A 12,306-nucleotide genomic window follows, 5' to 3' on the forward strand; every position below is an offset into this window, starting at 1 on the left:
GGCCCACGCCCCAGAACGAAAACGTTTAAAAAAAATAAGAAAATTAATAAAAAAATAAGTAAAACTATTAATTAATTAAACAATTAATTAACTTAATTAATTTTGATTAATAAAACTAATCAATTAACTAACTAATTAAACTGTTAGTTAATTAATTAATTAGTCGATGACAGTGGGTCCCACCCCCCTAATTAATCCTGATTAGGATAATTAATGTGTTTAATTAAAATGGGTCACTGACAGGTGGGACCCACCTGTCAGGTTGACCAGGTCAACTGCTAACGTCAGCAAACACTATTTTGGATAATGTTAAATTAAAATAATTAAATAAATCCTAAAAATGATTTAATTATTTTAAAATTAATATAAATTAAACCGTAGCTCAGATAAAAAAACTTTGTACATGAAAGTTGCTCAAAACGACGAGACGAATCCGAATACGCAGCCCGTTCATCCGCCACGCATCCCTAGCATAGTGAACATGCAACTTTCCCCCTCTGGTTCATCTGTCCGAAAACGCGAAACACCGGGGATATTATCCCGGATGTTTCCCCCCTTCACCGGTACCACCTCTTACCGCATTAGGGCACCCCTAGCACCGCTACTTGTCATGTCATGCATCGCTATGCATCTGTTTGCTTAATATTTAATGTTTCTCCCCCCTCTTCTCTCGCTAGACACCGAGACCGACGCCGTTGCTACCCAGTACGACTACGGTGTCGACGGCCCCTCTCTCTTGCTAGAGCAACCAGGCACCCCCCCCTTGATCACCAGATATCGCCTACTCTTCTCTATACTGCTTGCATTAAAGTAGTGTAGCATGTTACTGCTTTCCATTAATCCTATTCTGATGCATAGCCTGTCATTGTTGCTCCAGCTGTTGATACCTTACCTACAATCCTAAATGCTTAGTATACGATGCTAGTTTATCATCAATGGCCCTACATTCTTGTCAGTCTGCCATGCTATAGTACCGGGTCGTGATCACTTGGGAGGTGATCACGGGTATATACTTATACATCATATATGATACTTGTGGTGACTAAAGACGGGTCGGCTCGAAGAGTACCCGCGAGTGATTCATGGATTGGGTCCGAAAGGGCGTTTGTCCTGACGGCCCTCTGAGTGGATCTTTGTGGCAGAGCGATATGGTAGGTTGAGACCACATAGGAGAGAGGTGGGCCTAGCCCTGGTCAGCGTTCGTGGTTATTTCAAAATAACATGCTTAACGAGATCTTGGTATTTGATATGAGTCTGGCTACTGGCCTATACGCACTAACAACTACGCAGGAACAATTATGGGCACTCGACGTCGTGGTATCAGCTGAAGCCTTCGTGATGTCAGCAAGTGAGCGGCATGCGCTGGGTTGGACTGGAATGCCTGCTCTTGTATAAGGGAGGCTAGGTCTGCTCGCCGGCCGCGTTCGCAATGTGCAGGTGTGCAATGGGCGATGGGCCCAGACCCCTGCGCCATAGGATTTAGACCGGCTTGCTGACCTCTCTGTTGTGCCTAGGTAGGGCTGCGACGTGTTGATCTTCTGAGGCCGGGCATGACCCAGGAAAGTGTGTCCGGACAAAGGGGATCGAGCGTGTTGGGAAATGTGGTGCACCCCTATAGGGAACTTAATCTATTTGAATAGCCGTGATCTTCGGTAACATGACGACTTGGAGTTGTACCTTGACCTTATGACAATTAGAACTGGTTACTTAATAAAACACACCCTTCCAAGTGCTAGATACAACCCGGTGATCGCTCTCTAACAGGGCGACTAGGGGAGGATCGCCGGGTAGGATTATGCTACACGATGCTACTTGGTGAACTTACAATCTACTCTCTTTTACATGCTGGAAGATGGAGGTGGCTAGAAGCATAGTCTTCGATAGGACTAGCTATCCCCCTCTTGTTCTGGCATTCTGCAGTTCAGTCCACATATGATACCTTTATTCCATTTGATCCCAATGCATACATTTGTAGTGTAGCTCCTTGCTTGCGAGTACTTTGGATGAGTACTCACGGTTGCTTTGCTCCCTCTTTTCCCCCTTTCTATACCCGTTTGGTGGGACTAGACGATGGAGTCCAGGAGCCAGACGCCACTGTCGATGATGACTACTACTACTCGGGAGGTTCCTACTACTACGTGCAGCCCGCTGACGACGACCAGGAGTAGTTTGGGAGGATCCCAGGCAGGAGGCATGCGCCTCTTTCAATCTGTATCCCAGTTTGTGCTAGCCTTCTTAAGGCAAACTTGTTTAACTTATGTCTGTACTCAGATATTGTTGCTTCCGCTGACTCGTCTATGATCGAGCTCTTGTATTCGAGCCCTCGAGGCCCCGAGCTTGTAATATGATGCTTGTATGACTTATTTTTTATTTGTAGAGTTGTGTTGTGATATCTTCCCGTGAGTCCCTGATCTTGATCGTACACGTTTGCGTGTATGATTAGTGTACGATTGAATTGGGGGCGTCACAAGTTGTTTTACTCGATAGAGGGGATCATAACGAAGAAGTGGGCGTTGGTTTCGTTGGATTCTGACTAACGAGCAAAAACTTGTGCTAGTTGGAAATAGAGGGACTAATCTGCGAAAAAATTATTCACAAACGGGTCCTTGGCAATAAAATAAAATAAAAAGTCTAACGAGCGAACGCTTGCTACGAAACCCTAACAAAAGAACAATTCGCTAGAAAGAGCTAGCGGACGAACAGTTCGTTAAAAAGAACTAACGAACAAACGTTCGTTAGATTAGGAAAACAGTGAACGCGTAAACGTCGTCAGATCTCGATCCGACGGACAGGATCGAGGCTAGGGTTTACCGCGGCGGCGGCGAACTCCGGCAAGGCTGACAGCGGCGTCTGTGAGCGGGCAGGTGGCTCCGGTTGTCGGGAAAGGCGGCGAAGAGCTCGGGGAGGTGCGGCGCGGAGCGGCGCGTCCGATGGTGGCATCGCCGTCGGTCGGGGGCGGCGGGACAGTGCAGGGCGACGGCGGCAAAGCTCGACGTCGGCGGCGGCGGTTGCAGCGAGATGCGGCTGCGAGGAGGAGAGGGGGTTCGGGGCGGCGGATATATAGGAGGAGGGGAGGCGCGGTGGCGTGGGGGAGGGGGCAGAGGAGGCCAGGGCGGATACGGCCGTCGACGTCGGCAGCGGTGTCGTGGCAGCTCGGGACTCTGTCCCAAGCTTGGGGACGAGCGGGTGGGCGTGTCGAGCCGGCTGGGCCGCTGCCTGGCTGGCTGGCTAGGCCGGCCCGGTCCGGTCGGTCTACAAGTTTAGTTTTAACACACACAAACAACAATTTTTTTATTATATAGGTATGTAATATATCCAAATTTTTAGAAAAAGATTTTCTACAACCTGAACATTTTTTTAGTGTCAAATAAAATCCACAAAAATTAAAACAAACAAACAGTGCTACTGCAGCAATAAAACCTCAGTAAAAAATCATTTTAAAAATCACAAAATAAATTCAAATTTATTTCTCTGCAATTTTCTAATGTAGGGAATCATTTTACCCTAATTTCCTTATATTTTATTTTTGGAGAAAAATAATTTGAATAGAATCCAAATAACTCCAAATTGAAAATAATTTCAAAGGGACTTTAAATTTTGATTCTTTTAAACTTCCAACTCATATTTCATATGATTTGAAGAAGTCATTTTATCTTCTCTCATGAAAATCATTGAGTTTCTTAAAGTTTCTGAATTAGAAAATATTTAAATAAAATTCAAATCTGTTCGAAACCCTTTTCATTTATTTAAATGGAAGAAGTCATGTCATTTTCTCTCTAGGGTTTTGTGATGAAATAAATTTGAATTCTTGGAGATCAAAAAGCAAAGTGAAAGTTTTGGGAAGTCATTTCATTCCCTCTCATTTAACTTTCAAAAAGTTTCGAATTGCACTCAATTTCACACAAGCAACCACACCACAATCAAACAATCAATCAAATCTATTTATTTAATATTACATTCCAAAATTTAGAAGTTTGGGATGTTACAAACCTACCACCCTTAAAATGAATCTTGTCCTCGAGATTCAGAGAGGCTAGCAAGAAATAGGTTAGGTTTGGGGTCTTCTCAAAATCCCTCGGTCGTCTCCGGGGTCTCGGGTGCTACCACCCTTAGAAGCATTGTTACGGTTCCATCAAAACTCATATACTCCATCCTCATTGTTCGCAGTGTCGATCTTGTCAGATCTTTAGTATAATTCCTTCTCGGGGCTCTTCTGGTAGTGGCTTAACCTTTTCCTAAATTCTTGTGTCCTTTCATCTTGGTAAGGTTCTTCCGAGACTTGTTCTTCATAGCTGACGGGTCTAGCGCCAATACTAAACAACTATCGATATCTCATGGTGGTCAACAATTTATGGTTTCTCCTGCAGGAAATGGGTCTGGGCTTCATTTTCGCTGTATGGCCTACGGTTGGCAACAACTGCCTTGTACAAGGGAAAATTGTCATACCATTCTAAGGTTCAAACAAGGTTTTGATCGTCGTCGCTCTACTATGGGTAAGTCACTCAGATTTACCATCCCATATAGCAAGGAGAATAATAAGAGTAAGTCGGTATGGTGATCAATCCACCCCGCACCCAAATCATTACCTTGTACATGGTTTAGCGAATCTCGCATTCTAACACTCGGTCATCCTCACAAGCATTAAATCCATTGATTCTGCTAGCCAAATCAAACATCTATCATTCCTTCATGACTCTCAGGTTTTGCGTTAGTCCTATAAGATTGTCTGTTGGTAAAGTCATAACTTCTTCCAGAGTTTTTCCTTCAGCAAGAGTGTGCTTGCTTCTTGGTAGGTCCTGAAGCCTGTGGGTTATGGCCCATCAGATCACTTGTAAACCTTGAACTCATCACCGGGGCAACTACTCGTTATTCCAACATCCAGCTTCCTAGCATTCTTAATTCCATCCAATTATAATGTCTCTCTTCCTTCTATTGATACCAAACTAAGACGTGATTACTTAGACTCATCATGGAGTTACAATTGCTCCATATTACCAACATTATACCTCCTTTATATCCAATAGTACTTCATCCCTTCATACTCTTGGGATATCCCCACATATCGAGACAAAACTCGTACTTATTTTGTCCGAAGTCCACTCCATGGAATGCCATTTTCATTTCCAGGGGTCAAGTGTCCTCATAGGGTACTACCACCCTTGAAATGCACAATTTATCCATAGACCATATTTCTCATATCCTCGAAAAATGGTCAAAGTCTTTCTTCATAGAGTAACAACTCGTAAGCATCCAAATCAGTACCAACGATGCTAACTTTATTGATTCTCATATTCTTACAATCTCCTGCATTTCCATTACATGCATCAACTCAACACCTCAATATAAAAGAAATGTTCCCACTACTACTATATTTCTCACAGACTCCACTATTTAATGCTAATATCCTCATTGGGACAATCTCTGGCAAAGTGCCCTGCTTCGTGACAGTGAAAACATATTACTTCTGACAAGTCTCGTGGTTCCCTTGTAATTACATAGCCTCCTTGGGTCCTCGGCTTCCTTTTTGGGCAACTGCTGAAGTAGTGCCCTGACTCCTTGCACCTGAAATAGTTGATATGACTCAGGTCCTTCCTGGAGTCCAATCTATTTCTCTTCCTGGACTTTTCCGTTCCAAACAGGGCTTCTAGTTCCCGTGGGTCATACTCTACTTCCTCCGTTGGGAATTTTACTAGGTCCCCATTCAGACAATTTTGGGAGATGTGTCCTTCTTCTCCACATGAATAGCATTACTTGGTGTAGGGTTTAATTGGGTCTTCTTTGGGTGTGTGCTCCACCTCTTACTTCATCACAGGTTCTTCTAAAATTTCCATGAGGGCTCCTTCAATTGCTTCTTTCTTCTATTGTATGGTTCTTTGTACCATGGGGGTAAATGTGACACTGAGCAGGGTAGTGGGTAGTCCCTTCACACAAGAAACAAGTTACCTGCCTAGTGGGGCATTCTTCCTCTGGGTGACTTTCTTAACAATGAGGGCATTCATCCCTGTGTTCCTTAGGGTTGTGTCCTATTTCTCCACAGAGCTTGCATGCACAAGGCTTCTTCGTGTCATTTCCATAAGGCTTCAATTTCTAGGACACAAGACGAGACTTTTTCAGAGTCCACTTAAATTCCTTGCAAGTGGTTACTCTTTGCCATCAATTGATGGTTTGGTACATCCTCCACCAAGTAGCATCACCTCTTTCAAAGTACTGAAGAGCATGCAGGGTCATATCCTTTCCGGCTATAGTGTTATTCTTCACGTGATCCTCCATGTTCTGAATCCATCGGCCCGTCTCCAATTGACTTATCGGTCTCGGAAATGTGAGTTCATCTCCATTCATCCTCTATTGAGTCCAGGGTTTGGGGTGAGATAAGAGAGATAGAGAGGGATACACACAATGCAAACAATAGTTTTGAAGAGACAGATTTTATTTTGTGGCTGTTGGGAAAACATCAAACAAATGACAGCTCACAATCGCCGCATCTAACATAGCTATATAACAGGGGTTTGGTCTTCTAAAGGTCAAATAAATATTCAAAGTCGCCAAACTCTTCAAGTCTTGTTCAAGTCTCAGATGGCCTCTTCCGATCGTGTTTGTCCTTCTCAAGTTCTTTTGCCAGATCCTCTCTGTTGACAAAAAGTTTCTGGTGACGTCCTTTAATATTTTGGAGTTGCATTCCAAACTTCTGTGTTTCAACATCCTTGGCATGAACCTTGGTCCTACTGTCCTTCAGTTACTGACGAATCTCCAGTGTCTCAAGGTTTTGCTCCACCAGCTTGGCTACTTTCAGCTTCTGGGTCCTGAGTTTTCACGAAATGCTTCCTTGTCAAATATGACTTCCTAGAGGTCCATCAAATTCTTGATGTAATACTCCAGATCCTAGCGATACACCAGCTAAGGTTAAAACTTCATCTTTTGCCGACAAATGCTCCATCATCCTTCTACCATCCAATCCTTCCGAAGAAATGCATGCTTAACTCAGCTCAGTGACAATAGCAGGAGCGGGCGATAACATCATGGATAGCCGTGCTTATGCCCATGTCTTTGCCATGAGCTGTCATTTCATAGTTGATATCTCCTGCCTTTTGGTTTTCTTGACAAAAAAATTGAGTTTTAACTCTCCATGTTCCAGTCTTTCTCCGACACACCTTGATCTTGGGTATTGGCAGTTTCAATAGTCTGACTAATTCCATACGGGTAACTTTCCTAGGTCATACCACTATGGAAATTCTTCAGAGCCTTCAAATTCTCCTAGTCTTCGGAGTCTTCAACGGTTGTAGTATCCATTGTTATAATGCATGGTAAAATCCTCTTCATTCCGAAGTGGTCTTCGTTGTCTGATATCTTGTACTACTTGGAGTGGTCTCATCAGTCGAATCTTCGTGTGGTCAAAGGGGAAAGGGAGGTATAGTCTAACTAAAAGGGAATATTTGAATAAGTTCATAAGAGAGGTAAATGATCCTTTTGAAAATAAAATTTTAGAGAAAATCTTTCCTATGGGCTTGCCAGTTTCTAGGGTCACGTCCTACAATCAACATGTGCTCTGATACCATCTTGTAGCGACCCGACCCGAATGGATCAAGTCTATGTCCTTAAGTGTCATCCCTGGATCTGTATGTGCTACCTCTTTTAGCACTGCGTTGGTTTTCCCCGAAGAGGAAGGGATGATGCAGCAAAGTAGCGTAAGTATTTCCCTCAGTTTTTGAGAACCAAGGTATCAATCCAGTAGGAGGCTATGCGCGAGTCCCTCACACCTGCACAAAACAAATAAATCCTCGCAACCAACGCAAATAGGGGTTGTCAATCCCTATAGGGCCACTTACGAGAGTGAGATCTGATAGATATGATAAGATAATATTTTTGGTATTTTTATGATAAAGATGCAAAGTAAAATAAAGGCAAAGTAAATAGCAAAGTAAATTACTAAGTAGTAGGAGATCAATATGATAAAGATAGACCCGGGGGGCATAGGTTTCACTAGTGGCTTCTCTCGAGAGCATAAGTATTCTACGGTGGGTGAACAAATTACTGTTGAGCAATTGACAAAATTGAGCATAGTTATGAGAATATCTAGGTATGATCATGTATATAGGCATCACGTCCGAGACAATTAGACCGACTCCTGCCTGCATCTACTACTATTACTCCACTCATCGACCGCTATCCAGCATACATCTAGAGTATTAAGTTAAAAACAGAGTAACGCCTTAAGCAAGATGACATGATGTAGAGGGATAGACTCATGCAATAAGAAGAAAACCCCATCTTGTTATCCTCGATGGCAACAATACAATATGTGCCTTGCTGCCCTTACTGTCCCCGGGAAAGGACACCGCAAGATTGAACTCAAAGCTAAGCACTTCTCCCATTGCAAGAAAGATCAGTCTAGTAGGCCAAACCAAATTGATAATTCGAAGAGTTGCAAAGATAACGAATCATACATAAAAGAATTCAGAGAAGATTCAAATATTACTCATAGATAGACTTGATCATAAACCCACAATTCATCGGTCTCAACAAACACACCGCAAAAAGAAGATTACATCGAATAGATCTCCACAAGAGAGGGGGAGAACATTGTATTGAGATCCAAAAAGAGAGAAGAAGCCATCTAGCTACTAACTATGGACCCGTAGGTCTGAGGTAAACTACTCACACTTCATCGGAGGGGCTATGGTGTTGATGTAGAAGCCCTCCGTGATTGATGCCCCCTCCGGCGAAGCTCCGAAACAGGCCCCAAGATGGGATCTCGTGGATACAGAAAGTTACGATGGTGGAATTAGGATTTTGGCTCCGTCTCTGATCGTTTGGGGGTACGTGGGTATATATAGGAGGAAGAAGTACATCGGTGGAGCAATAGGGGGCCCACGAGGGTGGACGACGCGCTTGTGGGGGTAGGTGCGCCCCCTACCTCGTGGCCTCCTGTTACGTGGCTTGACGTAGGGTCCAAGTCTCCTGAGTTGTATTCAATGAGAAAATCACGTTCCCGAAGGTTTCATTCCGTTTGGACTCCGTTTGATATTCCTTTTCTTCGAAACCCTAAAACAGGAAAAAACATCAATTTTGGGTTAGGCCTCCGGTTAATATGTTAGTCCCAAAAATAATATAAAACTGGATAATAAAGCCCAATAATCTCCAAAACAGTAGATAATATAGCATGGAGCAATCAAAAATTATAGATACGTTGGAGACGTATCAAGCATCCCCAAGCTTAATTCCTGCTCATCCTCGAGTAGGTAAATGATAAAAACAGAATTTTTGATGCGGAGTGCTACTTGGCATAATTTTAATGTAATTCTTCTTAATTGTGGTATGAATATTCAGATCCGAAAGATTCAAGACAAAAGTTCATATTGACATAAAAATGATAATACTTCAAGCATACTATCTAAGCAATTATGTCTTCTCAAAATAACATGGCCAAAGAAAGTTCATCCCTACAAAATCATATGGTTTAGTCATGTTTCATTTTCCTCACACAAGAGTGGTATCAACATGCACAACCCCGATGACAAGCCAAGCAATTGTTTCATACTTTAGTAATATCAAACCTATAAACTTTCACGCAATATATGAGCGCGAGCCATGGACATAGCACTATAGGTGGAATAGAATATAATGAGGGGGTTATGTGGAGAAGACAAAAAAGGAGAAAGTCTCACATCAACGAGGCTAATCAATGGGCTATGGAGATACCCACCGATTGATGTTAATGCAAGGAGTAGGAATTGCCATGCAACAGATGCACTAGAGCTATAAATGTATGAAAGCTCAACAAAAGAAACTAGTGGGTGTGCATCCAACTTGCTTGCTCACGAAGACCTAGGGCACTTGAGGAGGCCCATTGTTGGAATATACAAGCCAAGTTCTATAATGAAAGATTCCCACTAGTATATGAAAGTGATAACATGAGAGACTCTCTACTATGAAGATCATGCTGCTACTTTGAAGCACAAGTGTGGCAAAGGATAGTAACATTGTCCCTACTCTCTTTTTCTCTCATTTTATTTTTTCTTTGGGTCTTTTCTTTTTTATGGCCTTTATCTCTTTTTTTTGGGCCTTCTCTTTTTTTTGGGCCTTATCTTTTTTATTTATTTATTCCTTACTTGGGACAATGCTCTAAAAAATGATGATCATCACACTTCTATTTATTTACAACTCAATGATTACAACTCGATACTAGAACAAAGATGACTCTATATGAATGCCTCCGACGGTGTACCGGGATATGCAATGGACCAAGAGTGACATGTATGAAAGAATTATGAACGGTGGCTTTGCCACAATACTATGTCAACTACATGACCATGCTAATCAATATGACAATGATGAATGTGTCATGATGAACGGAATGATGGAAAGTTGCATGGCAATATATCTCGAAATGGCTATGGAAATGCCATAATAGGTAGGTATGGTGGCTGTTTTGAGGAAGATATAAGGAGGTTTATGTGTGTACGAGCGTATCATATCACGGGGTTTGGATGCACCGACGAAGTTTGCGCCAACTCTCAATGTGAGAAAGGGGCAATGCAAGGTACCGAAGAGGCTAGCAAGGATGGAAGGGTGAGAGTGCGTATAATCCATGTACTCAACATTAGTCATAAAGAACTCACATACTTATTGCAAAAATCTACAAGTCATCAAAAACCTCGGTACTACGCGCATGCTCCTAGGGGGATAGATTGGTAGGAAAAGACCATCACTCGTCCCCGACCACCACTCATAAGGAAGACAATCAAATAATACCTCATGTTTCAAATTTGTTGCATAACGTTTGCCATACGTGCATGCTACGGGACTTGCAAACCTCAACACAAGTATTTCTCAATTTCACAACTACTCAAGTAGCATGACTTTGATTTATTACCTCCATGTCTCAAAACAATCATCAAGCATCAAACTTCTCTTTGTATTCAACACACTCATAAGAAAGTTTATTATTAATCTTGCATACCAAGCATATTAGGATTTTAAGAAAATTACCATGCTATTAAGACTCTCAAAATAATCTAAGTGAAGCATGAGAGATCAATAGTTTCTATAAGACAAATCCACCACCGTGCTCTAAAAGATATAAGTGAAGCACTAGAGCAAAATTATATAACTCAATAGATATAAGCGAAGCACATAGAGTATTCTAACAAATTCCAAATCATGTATGGCTCTCTCAAAAGGTGTGCACAGCAATGATGATTGTGGTAAACTAACAAGCGAAGACTCAAATAATACAAGACGCTCCAAGAAAAACACATATCATGTGGCGAATAAAAATATAGCTCCAAGTAAAGTTACAGACAGAAGTAGACGAAAGAGGGGATGCCTTCCGGGGCATCCCCAAGCTTTGGCTTTTAGGTGTCCTTAGATTATCTTGGGGGTGCCATGGGCATCCCCAAGATTAGGCTCTTGCCATTCCTTGTTACATAATCCATCAAATCTTTACCCAAAACTTGAAAACTTCACAACACAAAACTTAAAGTAGAAAATCTCATGAGCTCCGTTAGCGAAAGAAAACAAAAGACCACTTCAAGGTACTGTAATGAAATCATTATCTATTTATATGGGTTTTATGCCTACTGTATTCCAACTTCTCTATGGTTTATAAACTATTTTACTAGCCATAGATTCATCAAAATAAGCAAACAACACACGAAAAACAGAATCTGTCAAAAACAGAACAATCTGTAGTAATTTGTAGCTAGCGCAAGATCTGGAACCCCAAAAATTCTAAAATAAATTTCTGGAAGGAATTTATCTATTAATAATCTGCAAAAAGAATTAACTAAATAGCACTTTCGAAATAAAAATTACAGCAGTTCTCGTGACCGCTAAAGTTTCTATTTTTTACAGCAAGTTCAACAAGACTTTCCCCAAGTCTTCCCAACGGTTCTACTTGGCACAAACAATAATTAAACACAAAAAACACAAACAAAAAAGAGGCTAGATAATTTATTTATTCCTAAACAGTAGCAAAAAGCAAGGAATAAAAATAAAATTGGGTTGCCTCCCAACAAGTGCTATCGTTTAACGCCCCTAGCTAGGCATAACAAGCAAGAATAGATCTAGGTATTGCCATCTTTGGTAGGCAATCCATAAGTGGCTCTCATAATAGATTTATAAGGTAATTTAATTTCCTTTCTAGGAAAGTGTTCCATGCCTTTCCTTAATGGAAATTGGAATCTAATATTTCCTTCCTTCATATCAATAATTGCACCAATCGTTCTAAGGAAAGGTCTACCAAGAATAATAGGACATGAAGGATTGTATTCTATGTCAAGAACGATAAAATCTATGGGCACATAATTC

Source organism: Triticum dicoccoides, chromosome 5A (assembly GCF_002162155.2).
Source record: "Triticum dicoccoides isolate Atlit2015 ecotype Zavitan chromosome 5A, WEW_v2.0, whole genome shotgun sequence".
Classification (NCBI taxonomy): domain Eukaryota; kingdom Viridiplantae; phylum Streptophyta; class Magnoliopsida; order Poales; family Poaceae; genus Triticum; species Triticum dicoccoides.